The sequence below is a fragment of the Aquarana catesbeiana genome, linkage group LG02 (genome assembly GCF_042186555.1).
Source record: "Aquarana catesbeiana isolate 2022-GZ linkage group LG02, ASM4218655v1, whole genome shotgun sequence".
In the NCBI taxonomy this organism is placed as follows: Eukaryota; Metazoa; Chordata; class Amphibia; order Anura; family Ranidae; genus Aquarana; species Aquarana catesbeiana.
Window position 1 is genome coordinate 133,586,670 of NC_133325.1, and position 17,948 is coordinate 133,604,617.

The window sequence follows — 17,948 nt, forward strand, 5'->3', positions numbered from 1 at the left end:
ACAGCCTCTGACCACCTGTATCATGTCCACACAGCCTCTGACCCCCCGTGCCATGTCCACACAGCCTCTGACCCTCCGTATCATGTCCACACAGCCTCTGACCCCCTGTACCATGTCCACACAGCCTCTGACCCCCTGTACCATGTCCGTGTAGCTTCTGACCCCTTCCTGTTCCATGTAATGGAGAAATATGGTTGTTGACTTTTGTTTAACTTGAACACATTGCGAACAGCACTATCAACATGTTTATCATTTAAATATTGATATTTGCACTGTTTAGCACAGAAAACAGGCATTTTAGGTACTTTTTTTGCAGTGTCAGTAAAAAAATGCAGCTATGTCAGTAAATTCCATGTTTTTTTGCCAGTAAATTGGTGCCGTTTGTAAATTTTGGCATCCTGCCAGTAAATTTGACTTCAGGGGTTGGCAACACTGTATGGAGAGGTGTGGTAACAGTGACTGGACATGATCTCTCTCTATACACAGTGGGGACGGAAAGTGTTCAGACCCCCTTAAATTTTTCACTCTTTGTTATATTGCAGCCATTTGCTAAAATCATTTAAGTTCATTTTTTTCCTCATTAATGTACACACAGCACCCTATATTGACAGAAAAACACAGAATTGTTGACATTTTTGTAGATTTTTAAAAAAAGAAAAACTGAAATATCACATGGTCCTAAGTATTCAGACCCTTTGCTCAATATTTAGTAGAAGCACCCTTTTGATCTAATACAGCCATGAGTCTTTTTTGGGAAAGATGCAACAAGTTTTTCACACCTGGATTTGGGGATCCTCTGCCATTCCTCCTTGCAGATCCTCTCCAGTTCTGTCAGGTTGAATGGTAAACATTGGTGGACAGCCATTTTTAGGTCTCTCCAGAGATGCTCCATTGGGTTTAAGTCAGGGCTCTGGCTGGGCCATTCAAGAACAGTCATGGAGTTGTTGTGAAGCCACTCCTTCGTTATTTTAGCTGTGTGCTTAGGGTCATTGTCTTGTTGGAAGGTAAACCTTCGGCCCAGTCTGAGGTTCTGAGCACTCTGGAGAAGGTTTTCATCCAGGATATCCTTGTACTTGGCCACATTTATCTTTCCCTCAATTGCAACCAGTTGTCCTTTCCCTGCAGCTGAAAAACACCCCTACAGCATGATGCTGCCACCACCATGCTTCACTGTTGGGACTGTATTGGACAGGTGATGAGCAGTGCCCGGTTTTCTCCACACATACCGCTTAGAATTAAGGCCAAAAAGTTCTATCTTGGTCTCATCAGACCAGAGAATCTTATTTCTCACCATCTTGGAGTCCTTCAGGTGTTTTTTTTAGCAAACTCCATGTGGGCTTTCATGTGTCTTGCACTGAGGAGAGGCTTCCATCGGGCCACTCTGCCATAAAGCCCTGACTGGTGGAGGGCTGCAGTGATGGTTGACTTTCTACAACTTTCTCCCATCTCCTGACTGCATCTCTGGAGCTCAGCCACAGTGGTCTTTGGGTTCTTCTTTACCTCTCTCACCAAGGCTCTTCTCCCCCGATAGCTCAGTTTGGCCGGACGGCCAGCTCTAGGAAGGGTTCTGGTCGTCCCAAACGCGTTCCATTTAAGGATTATGGAGGCCACTGTGCTCTTAGGAACCTTGAGTGCAACAGATTTTTTTTTGTAACCTTGGCCAGATCTGTGCCTTGCCACAATTCTGTCTCTGAGCTGTTCAGGCTGGGTTCACACTGGTGCGACACGACAGCCGTCCTACTTTGGATCCGACTTTGCCCTGCGACATGAAGCCGGCATGTGTCCGACTTTCAATGAACGGGGATCCGACTTGGATCCCCGCCAATGCCGGCACTGTGTTTGTATGAATCTTTAGGGGGGAACTCCGCGCCAAATTTTAAATAAAAAACCGGCATGGGTTCCCCCTCCAGAGGCATACCAGGCCCTTGGGTCTGGTATGGACCTTGAGGGGAACCCTCTACGCCGAAAAAAACGGCGTGGGGGGTCGCCCCCAATCCATACCAGACCCTTATCCGAGCACGCAGCCCAGCCGGACAGGAATGGGGGTTGGGACGAGCGAGCGCCCCCCCCCCTCCTGAACCGTACCAGGCCGCATGCCCTCAACATGGGGGGTTGTGCCTTGGGGGAGGGGGCGCGCTGCGGCCCCCCCACCCCAAAGCACCTTGTCCCCATGTTGATGAGGACAAGGGCCTCTTCCCGACAACCCTGGCCGTTGGTTGTCGGGGTCTGCGGGCGGGGGGCTTATCGGAATCCGGGAGCCCCCTTTAATAAGGGAGCCCCCAGATCCCGGCCCCCCACCCTATGTGAATGAGTATGGGGTACAGCGTACCCCTACCCATTCACCTAGGAAAAAAGTGTCAATTTAAAAAAATACACTACACAGATTTTTAAAGCATTTTATTAGACAGCTCCGGGGGTCTTCTTCCGACTTCGGGGGTCTCTCCGGTTCTTCTCCACGCTCTCCGGATCTTCTGCCGGGCTCCTCCGCTCTCTTCTGCTCTTTTGCCGCTCTTTTGCTAAAGCGGAGGAGCCTGGTCTTCAATCTTCTGCCTTCTGCCTTCTGCCCTCTTCTCCTGATGTTGACACGACGCTCTCTGGGGCTAGAATGCTCTCTGTGCGCTCTGCTCTGACTTATATAGGCGGTGACCCCGCCCCCTTATGCCGTCACAGTCCCTGGGCATGCTGGGACTGTGACGTTTTAGGGGGCGTGGTCATCACCCGATGACCACGCCCCCTTATGCCGTCATAGTCCCAGCATGCCCAGGGACTGTGACGGCATAAGGGGGCGGGGTCACCGCCTATATAAGTCAGAGCAGAGCGCACAGAGAGCATTCTAGCCCCAGAGAGCGTCGTGTCAACATCAGGAGAAGAGGGCAGAAGGCAGAAGGCAGAAGATTGAAGACCAGGCTCCTCCGCTTTAGCAAAAGAGCGGCAAAAGAGCAGAGGAGAGCGGAGGAGCCCGGCAGAAGATCCGGAGAGCGTGGAGAAGAACCGGAGAGACCCCCGAAGTCGGAAGAAGACCCCCGGAGCTGTCTAATAAAATGCTTTAAAAATCTGTGTAGTGTTTTTTTTTAAATTGACACTTTTTTCCTAGGTGAATGGGTAGGGGTACGCTGTACCCCATACTCATTCACATAGGGTGGGGGGCCGGGATCTGGGGGCTCCCTTATTAAAGGGGGCTCCCGGATTCCGATAAGCCCCCCGCCCGCAGACCCCGACAACCAACGGCCAGGGTTGTCGGGAAGAGGCCCTTGTCCTCATCAACATGGGGACAAGGTGCTTTGGGGTGGGGGGGCCGCAGCGCGCCCCCCTCCCCCAAGGCAACAACCCCCCATGTTGAGGGCATGCGGCCTGGTACGGTTCAGGAGGGGGGGGGGGCGCTCGCTCGTCCCCACCCCCATTCCTGTCCGGCCGGGCTGCGTGCTCGGATAAGGGTCTGGTATGGATTGGGGGGACCCCCCACGCCGCTTTTTCGGCGTAGGGGGTTCCCCTCAAGTTCCATACCAGACCCAAGGGCCTGGTATGCTCTTGGAGGGGGAACCCATGCCGGATTTTTATCTAAAATTTGGCGCGGAGTTCCCCCTCAAGATGATCTGAGCACAAGTCGCGTGCAGAAGTCGGATCATGCGAGACGGCAATCCGACTTTGATCCGACTTCAATGATAGTCAATAGGCTGAAGTAGGATCAAAGTCGGACCAAAGTAGTACAGGGAGCATTTCTAAAGTCGGAACGACTTGTGTCGGACCAGTTAGGACGGCTCCCATAGGGAAACATTAAATTTCACACGTCATGCGACATGAGCTCCCAATGTCGGAGCGTTTGTCGGACCAGTGTGAACCCAGCCTCAGGCAGTTCCTTTGACCTCATGATTCTCATTTGCTCTGACATGCACTGTGAGCTGTAAGGTCTTATATAGACAGGTGTGTGGCTTTCCTAATCAAGTCCAATCAGTATAATCAAACACAGCTGGACTCAAATGAAGGTGTAGAACCATCTCAAGGATGATCAGAAGAAATGGACAGCGCCTGAGTTAAATATATGAGTGTCACAGCAAAGGGTCTGAATACTTAGGACCATGTGATATTTCAGTTTTTCTTTTTAAATAAATCTGCAAAAATGTCAACAATTCTGTGTTTTTCTGTCAATATGGGGTGCTGTGTGTACATTAATGAGGAAAAAAATGAACTTAAATGATTTTAGCAAATGGCTGCAATATAACAAAGAGTGAAAAATTTAAGGGGGTCTGAATACTATACTGTATATAGATGGAGAGGTGTGGTGACAGCGACTGGACATTATATCTCTCTCTATATACTGTATATGGACGGAGATGTGTGATGACAGTGACTGGACATTATATCTCTATATACTGTATATAGACGGAGAGGTGTGATGTCAGCGACTGGACATTATATCTCTCTATATATACTTTATATAGATGGAGAGGTGTGGTGAGAGTGACTGGACATTATATCTCTCTCTATATACTGTATATAGATGGAGAGGTGTTGTGAGAGTGATTGGACATTATAGCTCTCTCTATATACTGTATATAGACGGAGAGGTGTTGTGAGAGTGACTGGACATTATATCTCTCTCTATATACTGTATATAGACGGAGAGGTGTTGTGAGAGTGATTGGACATTATATCTCTCTCTATATACTGTATATAGACGGAGAGGTGTGGTGAGAGTGACTGGACATTACATCTCTATACATACTGTATATAGACGGAGAGGTGTGGTGAGAGTGACTGGACATTATATCTCTCTCTATATACTGTATATAGACAGAGAGGTGTGGTGAGAGTGACTGGACATTATATCTCTCTCTCTATACTGTATATAGACGGAGAGGTGTGGTGACAGTGTCTAGACATTATATCTCTCTATATACTGTATATAGACGGAGAGGTGTTGTGAGAGTGACTGGACATTATATCTCTCTCTATATACTGTATATAGACGGAGAGGTGTGGTGAGAGTGATTGGACATTATATCTCTCTCTATATACTGTATATAGACGGAGAGGTGTTGTGAGAGTGACTGGACATTATATCTCTCTCTATATACTGTATATAGACGGAGAGGTGTGGTGAGAGTGACTGGACATTACAGTATATCTCTATATATACTGTATATAGACGGAGAGGTGTTGTGAGAGTGGTTGGACATTATATCTCTCTCTATATACTGTATATAGACGGAGAGGTGTGGTGACAGTGTCTAGACATTATATCTCTCTCTATATACTGTATATGGACGGAGATGTGTGATGACAGTGATTGGACATTATATCTCTATATACTGTATATAGACGGAGAGGTGTGATGTCAGCGACTGGACATTATATCTCTCTATATATACTTTATATAGACGGAGAGGTGTGGTGAGAGTGACTGGACATTATATCTCTCTCTATATACTGTATATAGACGGAGAGGTGTTGTGAGAGTGATTGGACATTATAGCTCTCTCTATATACTGTATATAGACGGAGAGGTGTTGTGAGAGTGACTGGACATTATATCTCTCTCTATATACTGTATATAGACGGAGAGGTGTTGTGAGAGTGATTGGACATTATATCTCTCTCTATATACTGTATATAGACGGAGAGGTGTGGTGAGAGTGACTGGACATTATATCTCTATACATACTGTATATAGACGGAGAGGTTTGGTGAGAGTGACTGGACATTATATCTCTCTCTATATACTGTATATAGACGGAGAGGTGTGGTGAGAGTGACTGGACATTATATCTCTCTCTCTATACTGTATATAGACGGAGAGGTGTGGTGACAGTGTCTAGACATTATATCTCTCTATATACTGTATATAGACGGAGAGGTGTTGTGAGAGTGACTGGACATTATATCTCTCTCTATATACTGTATATAGACGGAGAGGTGTGGTGAGAGTGATTGGACATTATATCTCTCTCTATATATTGTATATAGACGGAGAGGTGTTGTGAGAGTGACTGGACATTATATCTCTCTCTATATACTGTATATAGATGGAGAGGTGTGGTGAGAGTGACTGGACATTATATCTCTATATATACTGTATATAGACGGAGAGGTGTTGTGAGAGTGGTTGGACATTATATCTATCTCTATATACTGTATATAGACGGAGAGGTGTGGTGAGAGTGATTGGACATTATATCTCTCTCTATATACTGTATATAGACGGAGAGGTGTTGTGAGAGTGACTGGACATTATCTCTCTCTCTATATACTGTATATAGATGGAGAGGTGTGGTGAGAGTGACTGGACATTATATCTCTATATATACTGTATATAGACGGAGAGGTGTTGTGAGAGTGGTTGGACATTATATCTCTATATATACTGTATATAGACGGAGAGGTGTGGTGACAGTGTCTAGACATTATATCTCTCTATATACTGTATATAGACGGAGAGGTGTGGTGAGAGTGACTGGACATTATATCTCTCTCTCTATACTGTATATAGACGGAGAGGTGTGGTGAGAGTGACTGGACATTATATCTCTCTCTCTATACTGTATATAGACGGAGAGGTGTGGTGAGAGTGACTGGACATTATATCTCTATATATACTGTATATAGACGGAGAGGTTTTGTGAGAGTGACTGGACATTATATCTCTCTCTATATACTGTATATAGACGGAGAGGTGTGGTGACAGTGTCTAGACATTATATCTCTCTCTATATACTGTATATAGACGGAGAGGTGTTGTGAGAGTGACTGGACATTATATCTCTCTCTATATACTGTATATAGACGGAGAGGTGTGGTGAGAGTGACTGGACATTATATCTCTATATACACTGTATATAGACGGAGAGGTGTTGTGAGAGTGGTTGGACATTATATCTCTATATATACTGTATATAGACGGAGAGGTGTGGTGACAGTGTCTAGACATTATATCTCTCTATATACTGTATATAGACAGAGAGGTGTGGTGAGAGTGACTGGACATTATATCTCTCTCTCTATACTGTATATAGACGGAGAGGTGTGGTGAGAGTGACTGGACATTATATCTCTCTCTATATACTGTATATAGACGGAGAGGTGTGGTGAGAGTGACTGGACATTATATCTCTATATATACTGTATATAGACGGGGAGGTGTGGTGACAGTGTCTAGACATTATATCTCTCTCTATATACTGTATATAGACGGAGAGATGTGGTGAGAGTGACTGGACATTATATCTCTATATATACTGTATATAGACGGAGAGGTGTTTTGAGAGTGACTGGACATTATATCTCTCTCTATATACTGTATATAGACGGAGAGGTGTGGTGACAGTGTCTAGACATTATATGTCTCTCTATATACTGTATATAGACGGAGAGGTGTTGTGAGAGTGACTGGACATTATATCTCTATACATACTGTATATAGACGGAGAGGTGTGGTAAGAGTGACTGGACATTATATCTCTATATATACTGTATATAGACGGAGAGGTGTTGTGAGAGTGGTTGGACATTATATCTCTATATATACTGTATATAGACGGAGAGGTGTGGTGACAGTGTCTAGACATATCTCTCTATATACTGTATATAGACAGAGAGGTGTGGTGAGAGTGACTGGACATTATATCTCTCTCTCTATACTGTATATAGACGGAGAGGTGTGGTGAGAGTGACTGGACATTATATCTCTATATATACTGTATATAGACGGAGAGGTGTTGTGAGAGTGACTGGACATTATATCTCTCTCTATATACTGTATATAGACGGAGAGGTGTGGTGAGAGTGACTGGACATTATATCTCTATATATACTGTATATAGACGGAGAGGTGTTGTGAGAGTGACTGGACATTATATCTCTCTCTATATACTGTATATAGACGGAGAGGTGTGGTGACAGTGTCTAGACATTATATCTCTCTCTATATACTGTATATAGACGGAGAGGTGTGTTGAGAGTGACTGGACATTATATCTCTGTACATACTGTATATAGACGGAGAGGTGTGGTGAGAGTGACTGGACATTATATCTCTATATATACTGTATATAGACGGAGAGGTGTTGTGAGAGTGGTTGGACATTATATCTCTATATATACTGTATATAGACGGAGAGGTGTGGTGACAGTGTCTAGACATATCTCTCTATATACTGTATATAGACAGAGAGGTGTGGTGAGAGTGACTGGACATTATATCTCTCTCTCTATACTGTATATAGACGGAGAGGTGTGGTGAGAGTGACTGGACATTATATCTCTATATATACTGTATATAGACGGAGAGGTGTTGTGAGAGTGACTGGACATTATATCTCTCTCTATATACTGTATATAGACGGAGAGGTGTGGTGACAGTGTCTAGACATTATATCTCTCTCTATATACTGTATATAGACGGAGAGGTGTGTTGAGAGTGACTGGACATTATATCTCTGTACATACTGTATATAGACGGAGAGGTGTGGTGAGAGTGACTGGACATTATATCTCTCTACATTATATCTCTCTATATATACTGTATATAGACGGAGAGGTGTGGTGACTTGTTGCTCTCCATATACAGTGTACTGAATTGTGTGTGGTACTTCACACTCGGAGTATGAGGAGGGGGAGGGGGAGGGGCTCGGACATCTCCTCACACTTGTTGCTCTCCCTATTACATATGGCGGGTCTATGAGACATACGCAGGCCGGTGTAGGGGAAGAGTTGCCGCCGGTACACGAAGTTCGTATGGTGAGGAGAGGGAGGTTCCTCTATGATGTCCCCGGCTAATGAGGCGGCAGGAGGGGCCGGGCAGCCATGTTGTGTGTCCCTCCATCCTCCTGTAGCGGTCTGAGCCGCCTCCTCCTCCATCTGCCCTCCTCTTCTTCCTCCCCAGGGAGACTGCGCGGCCCCAGCCCACCCAGACACAGCTGCCCGAGTAACGGAGCCTGCAGGAGGAGGAGGAGGAGGAAAGTGACCGAAAGCAGGCCTCCTGCAGGTAACCAGGGCCGGATTCTCGCCTGAGAGAGGACAGCGGACCGAGGACACAAGTTTACTGAGGGGTGAGGTGTCCTCCATGCTGACGTACTGGCACTGTGGGGTGAGGTGTCCTCTATGCTGACACTGTGGGGCGAGGACTCCTCCATGCTGACATACTGGCACTGTGGGGTGAGGTATCCTCCATGCTGACATACTGGCACTGTGGGGGTGAGGTGTCCTCCATGCTGACACTGTGGGGTGAGGTGTCCTCCATGCTGACACTGTGGGGGTGAGGTGTCCTCCATGCTGACATACTGGCACTGTGGGGTGAGGTATCCTCCATACTGGCACTGTGGGGTGAGGTATCCTCCATGCTGACATACTGGCACTGTGGGGTGAGGTGTCCTCCATGCTGACATACTGGCACTGTGGGGTGAGGTGTCCTCCATGCTGACATACTGGCACTGTGTTGGTGAGGTGTCCTTCATGCTGACATACTGGCACTGTGGGGTGAGGTGTCCTCCATGCTGACATACTGACACTGTGGGGTGAGGTGTCCTCCATGCTGACATACTGGCACTGTGGGGTGAGGTGTCCTCCATGCTGACATACTGGCACTGTGTTGGTGAGGTGTCCTTCATGCTGACATACTGGCACTGTGGGGTGAGGTGTCCTCCATGCTGACATACTGACACTGTGGGGTGAGGTGTCCTCCATGCTGACATACTGGCACTGTGGGGGTGAGGTGTCCTCCATACTGGCACTGTGGGGGTGAGGTGTCCTCCATGCTGACATACTGGCACTGTGGGGATGAGGTTTCCTCCATGCTGACATACTGACACTGTGGGGGTGAGGTGTCCTCCATGCTGACATACTGACACTGTGGGGGTGAGGTGTCCTCCATGCTGACATACTGACACTGTGGGGGTGAGGTGTCCTCCATGCTGACATACTGACACTGTGGGGGTGAGGTGTCCTCCATGCTGACATACTGACACTGTGGGGGTGAGGTGTCCTCCATGCTGACATACTGACACTGTGGGGGTGAGGTGTCCTCCATGCTGACATACTGGCACTGTGGGGTGAGGTGTCCTCCATGCTGACATACTGGCACTGTGGGGGTGAGGTGTCCTCCATGCTGACACTGTGGGGTGAGGTGTCCTCCATGCTGACACTGTGGGGTGAGGTGTCCTCCATGCTGACATACTGGCACGGTGGGGTGAGGACTCCTCCATGCTGACATACTGGCACTGTGGGGTGAGGTGTCCTCCATGCTGACATACTGGCACTGTGGGGGTGAGGTGTCCTCCATGCTGACATACTGGCACTGTGGGGGTGAGGTGTCCTCCATGCTGACATACTGGCACTGTGGGGGTGAGGTGGCCTCCATACTGGCACTGTGGGGGCGAGGACTCCTCCATGCTGACATTCTGACACGGGGCGAGGACTCCTCCATGCTGACATTCTGACACGGGGCGAGGACTCCTCCATGCTGACATTCTGACACGGGGCGAGGACTCCTCCATGCTGACATTCTGACACGGGGCGAGGACTCCTCCATGCTGACATTCTGACACGGGGCGAGGACTCCATGCTGACATACTGGCATTGTGGGGTGAGGTGTCCTCCATGCTGACATACTGACACGGGGCGAGGACTCCTCCATGCTGACATTTTGACACTGGGCGAGGACTCCTCCATGCTGACATTCTGACACGGGGCGAGGACTCCTCCATGCTGACATTCTGACACGGGGCGAGGACTCCTCCATGCTGACATTCTGACACGGGGCGAGGACTCCTCCATGCTGACATACTGGCATTGTGGGGTGAGGTGTCCTCCATGCTGACATACTGACACGGGGCGAGGACTCCTCCATGCTGACATTCTGACACGGGGCGAGGACTCCTCCATGCTGACATACTGGCACTGTGGGGTGAGGTGTCCTCCATGCTGACATACTGACACGGGGCGAGGACTCCTCCATGCTGACATACTGACACGGGGGGAGGACTCCTCCATGCTGACATACTGACACGGGGTGAGGACTCCTCCATGCTGACATACTGGCACTGTGGGGTGAGGACTCCTACATGCTGACATACTGGCACTGTGGAGGGAGGTGTTGGATGAATAGTCCTCCATGCTGACATGCAGGGGTCCCCACCTTACATGGCTGGTCCTGTCTGCACCATGCCATGTCCCCACACAGGTCCCTGTGGTAGCACACCAGGTCAGCGGTGGTGATGTCCCCTGTGCTATGATCTCCAGTATGGTATCATCTTCTTAGGTATCCCGGCCTTCCCTCCCCTTTGTTGTAGATGAAGTGACAGATCCTGGGTGTAGCCCCTGTGCTGTCTGGGGTGGGATTGGTGTGTTTTGGAGCTCTTCATCATTTCTACAGAGTGCTGGGTGAGAATACCTGTGTCCTGTCCTGTAGAGACAGATTGAGTGTGAGCCTCTGTAGGATCCGGCACTATGACCCCTCTGTGCCATTTGTGGGGTACAGAGACAGAAATGTTAGGTAAATTTAGAAATCTTCAGGGTCAGTTCCTAGTGAGGACCTTTTTTATAGGATAGAAAGGGGAAAGGTCAGAACCCCCATCAGGTTTTACTGCCATCTGGGGCTCTGTAATAGAGATTTCCTCTCACTTCCTGTCCTGAGGACAACTTTTTTTTTTTTGTTTTTTAATGACAGGAAAGGAATTTTTTCAGTGGTGCCTTATACTGCAGTAAAAGAAGGTTGGTCTTCTAATCCCTCCCGGCTCTATCCAAAACAAAAAAGTTTTGGGTACAGGTACACTTTATCTGTCCCTGTGACATCGGCCACTTCCTCACTAAAGATTTGGTGTCATTAGAGGAGATTGCTCCAGCTGTTCTATGTACACTGAGTATTGCTGGCTGTGGTGATACATCCGGTAATATTTCCAGGGATTGGCTCAGCAGTAAAGTGGAGTACATGTTCAGTGGGTTGTACCAACCCCCCCCCCCATCACCACAATACACTGCTGGTTTTCCAGCAAGACCATTGGACATAAGCCAGTGGTTTAGATCAGCTTCTGTTGAACAGATATCGGTACAGAAAGTTGTCAGGCTCTTGCTGCACTGGCCAGATTTGTACTGCGGCTTATGAGCTGTGCAATGTAGTGCTGCTAAGCCAAGCATCCTGGTGCCAACATTGTTTGTTTACTTTTTAGGAAAAATATACATTTCAGGTACAAAAGATATGTAACAGATTCCCTTTAAAACTTTGTATTGTTTACTTTGTAGCTGAAGTCTGAGTACTTGAGTGGTTTTGGTATCAGGACATTGTGCAGCACAGTCTTTGCTTAAAGTGGAAAGCAGACACTCCTGTCATTTGTTAAAACTTTTGACTTGGGAGCGAAGCTGCTGGGGTGTGGTGCTGTCTGGCCAGATCAGCGCAGTGCTGGTGCACCAATCTCGTCACATCTCGCTGTTCACTTTTTTTTTTTTAAACAAATTTTATTGAAATGTCACACAGACCTCTTATGACGTTCAATTGGCCACCGGCTGGTGCAAGGCACCGTATTGTCTCACACTGCTCTGTGCTGAAAAAAGTAATGCATAAGGTAACTTTTGTTTTTTTTGTTTTTTTTGTTTTTTCGCAAACCACCACAATGTAGTGGTAGGAGACACGTTTTTGATAGTCACCCTGTCTCTCTGACCTTGTGGTCATTGTCAGGAAGACAGTAAGAGATGAGAAATCCAATTTCCTTACCTTTTGTAGAGATCCCATGTCTCTTCCTATTGCATCTCCTGGTCAGGATAGGAAGGACTCTACTCTATACAAAACTCTCTCTAAAGATCCACATTAATCTGTATGTGTTACAAGCTGAACACCGGTAAAGTGAAGGCCCCATTCACACATGACACATTATTTGCACATTTGTTGCATAACAGTATACACTTCAATGGGATGCTCTGTGTGACAAATGCACCAAAGTAGTTTCTGTACGTGTTATTTATTAAATTTTTTTTGTAGTGAGCCTCACATGTTTCCCAATGTGCGTTTTGTGTGACTGGTACCTGTGTTAAAAATAAATAGCACTGCAAGTGCGATGGCGTGTCTTGGCAGGGTTTTTTTTTTTTTTTTTTCCGGGAGTGAACCGGACCTTAAAGTCTTGCCTTGTATTTGGGCTGGGCCCGTGCTGCAAGGGTTAACTGCTCATTTTAAGCCTAGGGGACCATTTACTGTAAAGCAGCTTTACCTATGTGATCCTTCACTCCCGTAGGCCCCTCTGTGCTGCTGATCTGGTCCTTGCAGCACTTCTCACAATGCCCTGGCAGGCTAAGGTCTTCTTTGATGCAGGGACCATAGCTCTGCATGGGATGCGAGGACACCTAGGGGACAGTTCAATGCTGGAGCAGAGGGAAGCGCTGCTTGCGGGGGGAGCGGAGGTTCAGGTAAGTAAAAGTGCTCTTATCGTCCTCTAGAATAAACAAGCAATGTGTGCTCAGCCCCACCGCAAGGGAAGACTTTCAATTTTTTTTGGATTTCAGTTTCTTGGCATAAATCTTTTCAAAGTTGTAATTCCCAAAAATTTGACATCTGTGTATGGGTAATGCCCCAGTGGGGGACGCTATTAAATATTTGATTCTGGAGAGATCCATATGAGAGATCCATTGTGGTTTCAGATCTGAAGTCTGTACACCGTAGGACAGGGTGCCCAACCTTTTGAAGAGTGAGCATATGCAGAGCAGACAAGGACACAGCATGCTCTACTCTATGGGCCCTCCAATCCTATCCACCCAGATGGAAGGGGACAGATCCCCTTCTGTTTATTTTATTTTTTTTGTGGATTGGATTGGAGGTAGGTGGGTATAAACAGACACAAATCCATTTACATCTGCCGCTCCATAAAGATGAATTCAGGATCCGATTGGGTCTGCCTGAAAAACAGACAGGCAGACTCAATTTTACTAATCATGTGAAATTGGCCTAAGGCTGCTTTCACACTAATGGGCTGTGGTTTACCCAGTGTACCTGTGACTTTCCTGCAGGTTAGCTGCACTTTGCCAAAGAATTCTGTTATATCCTGCAGGTGTGGTGCACTTTCTGACAGTGCACCAAATCCGCAGGTAATAACGGAAGTCTTTGACTTTCAGTTTGAAAGCAGCCTAGTGTACCAGTGTAGAGAACAGATATGCTTCATTGCTGTTTGATTTTAATAATAAACTGACCTCATTCTTCACTTCTTCCTCAGGGTTCCTGCAGATATCTCTGTTTGCTGCTGTCCCTCAGGGTGGGTATGGCTGGCTGGCTGCTGCTGGCTGTCCCCAGGGCGGGCATGGCTGGCGGCTGCTGCTGGCTGTCCCCAGGGCGGGCATGGCTGGCGGCAGCTGCTGGCTGTCCCCCAGGGCGGGTATGGCTGGCGGCAGCTGCTGGCTGTCCCCCAGGGCGGGTATGGCTGGCGGCAGCTGCTGGCTGTCCCCCAGGGCAGGTATGGCTGGCGGCAGCTGCTGGCTGTCCCCCAGGGCAGGTATGGCTGGCGGCAGCTGCTGGCTGTCCCCCAGGGCAGGTATGGCTGGTGGCAGCTGCTGGCTGTCCCCCAGGGCAGGTATGGCTGGCGGCAGCTGCTGGCTGTCCCCCAGGGCAGGTATGGCTGGCGGCAGCTGCTGGCTGTCCCCCAGGGCGCGTATGACTGGCGGCAGCTGCTGGCTGTCCCCCAGGGCGCGTATGGCTTTCGGCTGCTGCTGGCTGTCCCCCAGGGCAGGTATGGCTGGCGGCTGCTGCTGGCTGTCCCCAGGGCGGGTATGGCTGGCTGGCTGGCTGCTGCTGGCTGTCCCCCAGGGCAGGTGTGGCTGGCGGCTGCTGCTGGCTGTCCGCCAGGGCGGGTATGGCTGGCTGGCGGCTGCTGCTGGCTGTCCGCCAGGGCGGGTATGGCTGGCTGGCGGCTGCTGCTGGCTGTCCGCCAGGGCGGGTATGGCTGGCTGGCGGCTGCTGCTGGCTGTCCCCCAGGGCGGGTGTGGCTGGCGGCTGCTGCTGGCTGTCCCCCAGGGCGGGTGTGGCTGGCGGCTGCTGCTGGCTGTCCCCCAGGGCGGGTGTGGCTGGCGGCTGCTGCTGGCTGTCCCCCAGGGCGGGTGTGGCTGGCGGCTGCTGCTGGCTGCCCCCCAGGGCTAGTGGCAGGAGCCAGCACTATACCGGAAGCCTTGGCTCTCTACTTCCTATATGTGGTCAGCGGTTGGACACCCCTGTTGTAGGGGGGGACTACTGTGCTATGCACTTTCTGTGTTTGGGGGATATGCCTGCCGAAGTGTTGGTCTCATATATTTTTTTTTTTTTTTTTTTGGTTGGAGAGATCATTCAATCCAAAATTACTATTGTGACGATTCTTGTAGGCCTCAAACACACTTGTTGTTTTTACAGCTGCTCCTAGGGGCTTCTGATGGGGTTTTTTTTTTTTTTTTTTTTTTTTCTTCCTCTCAACACCCATCCATGTTAGCCTATACGTCCATGCACACATAGGTATTAGCTGCAGGGACTTTTAGAGGCAGGAAAAACCCCACTGCCAGTGCGTCCAGGAGCAACAGAGTTTTGGCTGAAAAAAACGCTTGACACTTGTAAATACATCTGAATGGGCGTTCAGTGCTTGAGCATTAATTCATTTTAATCGCTAGCATAAATCATTATTCTGAAAATAATGAATTCACGCCCAAGCGTTTGATGCCTGTAAATGCACCTAAACACTTTTAAAACAATTTTACAAGCACCAGACGTTTTTTCTGCCAAAACACTGCTGCCAGGAGGAAAGGGTTTTAGCAAAACATCAAGTGTGCATGTGGCCTTACAAGGTTTCCCCTAAATGTGATCATTGACATTATATTCTGCTTTGAAGGTCTTAGATTACGTATTTACTTTCCCCTTTTTGATCCAGCTGTTTCCCCAAATATTCTTTTACTGCCTGTGTCAGGCCGACAACAGTGATCAGCTGCTATTGAAATGGCTGATCCCTCTAGTGTCGTCGGGATCTGGAAGCAGTGCTGCCTCATTATTATTCAGGATCCCCAGAGGCAAGTCTGATGATTCTTCTATTGCACAAGTGGCAAAAAAAGTACGGGACTGAATTGGAGGAGGTAGACTATGAGCTGGCAATATCACTTTCGATCTGATGTCAATTCTCGGGGGGGGGGGGGGGGGGGGGTGGTCTGTGGATCAGAGAAGGTACACAGAGTGAGGAATAGTGGTCACATGACTGCAAATAAAAGCAACACTAAAAAGGTATTTAATGGTAATTTTGTTCTGATATCACAGCTTCTGAGAACTGATATATATCGGTTGGTCTGTTGATGTTCTGAGTTTCCATTCACTTTAAAATTGTCTTGGATTCAGACTTCACAGTGTTACTTAGTCATGTAAAGTGCAATATTTTCCCATGAAAGAACTATGGGAAACATCAAAGCTGGCATTGTTGCTGCTGCTCTATTTAAAAATGTTACAAATGGTCTTTGTAGTTTTTTAAAATGGCAAAGTAATACTCAAAAGTATATATAAAGTGTAGAGGGGTTCAACCCCCTTGTCAGTTTTGTTTTTTTTTTTTTTTTTTTTTTTTTTTTTTTTTTTTTTTGGCTGTCTGTGGGAGATTCTCCCTGTTTGAGAGTAGTGATGGAAAATCTAAATTCTACAGTCGTCACAGGAACAGGAGAAATCCTCCAGTGGGAACACCTGTTGCAGCGACAATTATCCAAGAGGGGATTTTGTCTCCCACTTCAGAGAATGACTCGATTCTTGTGTTTTCAGGATAGGTAATAAAGGTAAATCTTTCCAATAGGACAATTGCAGCAAAAAGCATACAGACAAGGGGTTCAGCCCTTGTGTATTGCACCAGAACGGTTTGTAGAAATCAATCAAACTCCATATGATTTAGGTATCAATTTTTCTTCTGTTAAGATTTGTCTATCTGTTCAATCTTGTACATCTTCACAATATATCTTGTGGTCAAGCAAAACAAATGAGAATGAAGCGATTGAATTGTACTGGAATTTTGCTTAATCAATTCCCAGCTGTGCTTTTGCCAGAGTACATGTGAAAGTTATTACCTTATTGATATCTGTATTCAGTGATATGTTTGCTGAGCAGTGTGTTGATAATATGCATTATTCCTGTTTTGTATACATGCTGTATCCATAGAAATGTGTGGATGTCATAGTCTATAGCTAATGGAATAGGCACACACTTACATTTGTTTGCATTTCATATACAGAATTTGCATCGGGGATGTTGTCATGTATCTGGAGAGCAGAAAATATATGTAGGAATTCCCTTCGATCGTTGGATAAACTTGTTGGAACAGAATTTCTGCATGTCTGCATTTTTCTATTTACAAAAATATCTATTTGCTGCTGACAAACCTTTTTTCAGTGATGTATTGATATAAACACATGCAAGAAAATATTATGTCTTCAGCAGTATAGTTTTGGAGGTGTTTAATTTGATGTAAGATAATATTTAGTACATAGTGGAGCAGAGAATTATGTCCCACACTAAGGCCTCCTCACAATCATCTTTCCTGTATAGCTAAAGCCTCAATTGCACATGCAGTGCCTTCTGCAGAGTGATCCTTGCCGTCTGGCAAATGCCCTCTGAAGAGTATCCAGAACGAGGAAGTGTTTATCCCCACCACTGCCACCTATTTTACCCAATTAAAATACGCACCTGACACCACAAACAGGTACATTGCATGCAGGTATGGGGTGCTCCCATTCAGTTGAATGGATTGTGTTTGGTGGGAGGTATTGCCTGCCGAACAGGACAGCAGAGATAATTTTTCCTGGAAATGGAAATAGTTACCGTTAAGTCTAATGCTGGAATTTTTTCAGTTTTGGACAGAGTAGGGAAGGTTAGAACTGTTATCAAGTTTTCATTTCAATCTATGTCCCCACTGGGAAGATTTAGGCCCCATGCACACAGTTGTCCAGTTCTCCTAGATGCCTTTCCTATTTGCAGCAGTGTTTCCGCAGGAAAAAAA

The 17,948-nt window shown here is 47.3% G+C and overlaps 1 protein-coding gene across 1 annotated transcript in view; it reads left to right on the forward strand.

The window, feature by feature from the left end:
- Positions 1–8,696: 8,696 nt before the first annotated feature.
- The window catches only part of RDX (radixin), a 227,520-nt gene continuing 218,268 nt past the window's right edge, over positions 8,697–17,948 (forward strand). Inside the window, exon 1 of the mRNA XM_073613487.1 lies at positions 8,697–9,044. The gene's annotated coding sequence lies outside the window, so the exon portion shown is untranslated. The remainder of the gene's footprint in view (positions 9,045–17,948) is intronic.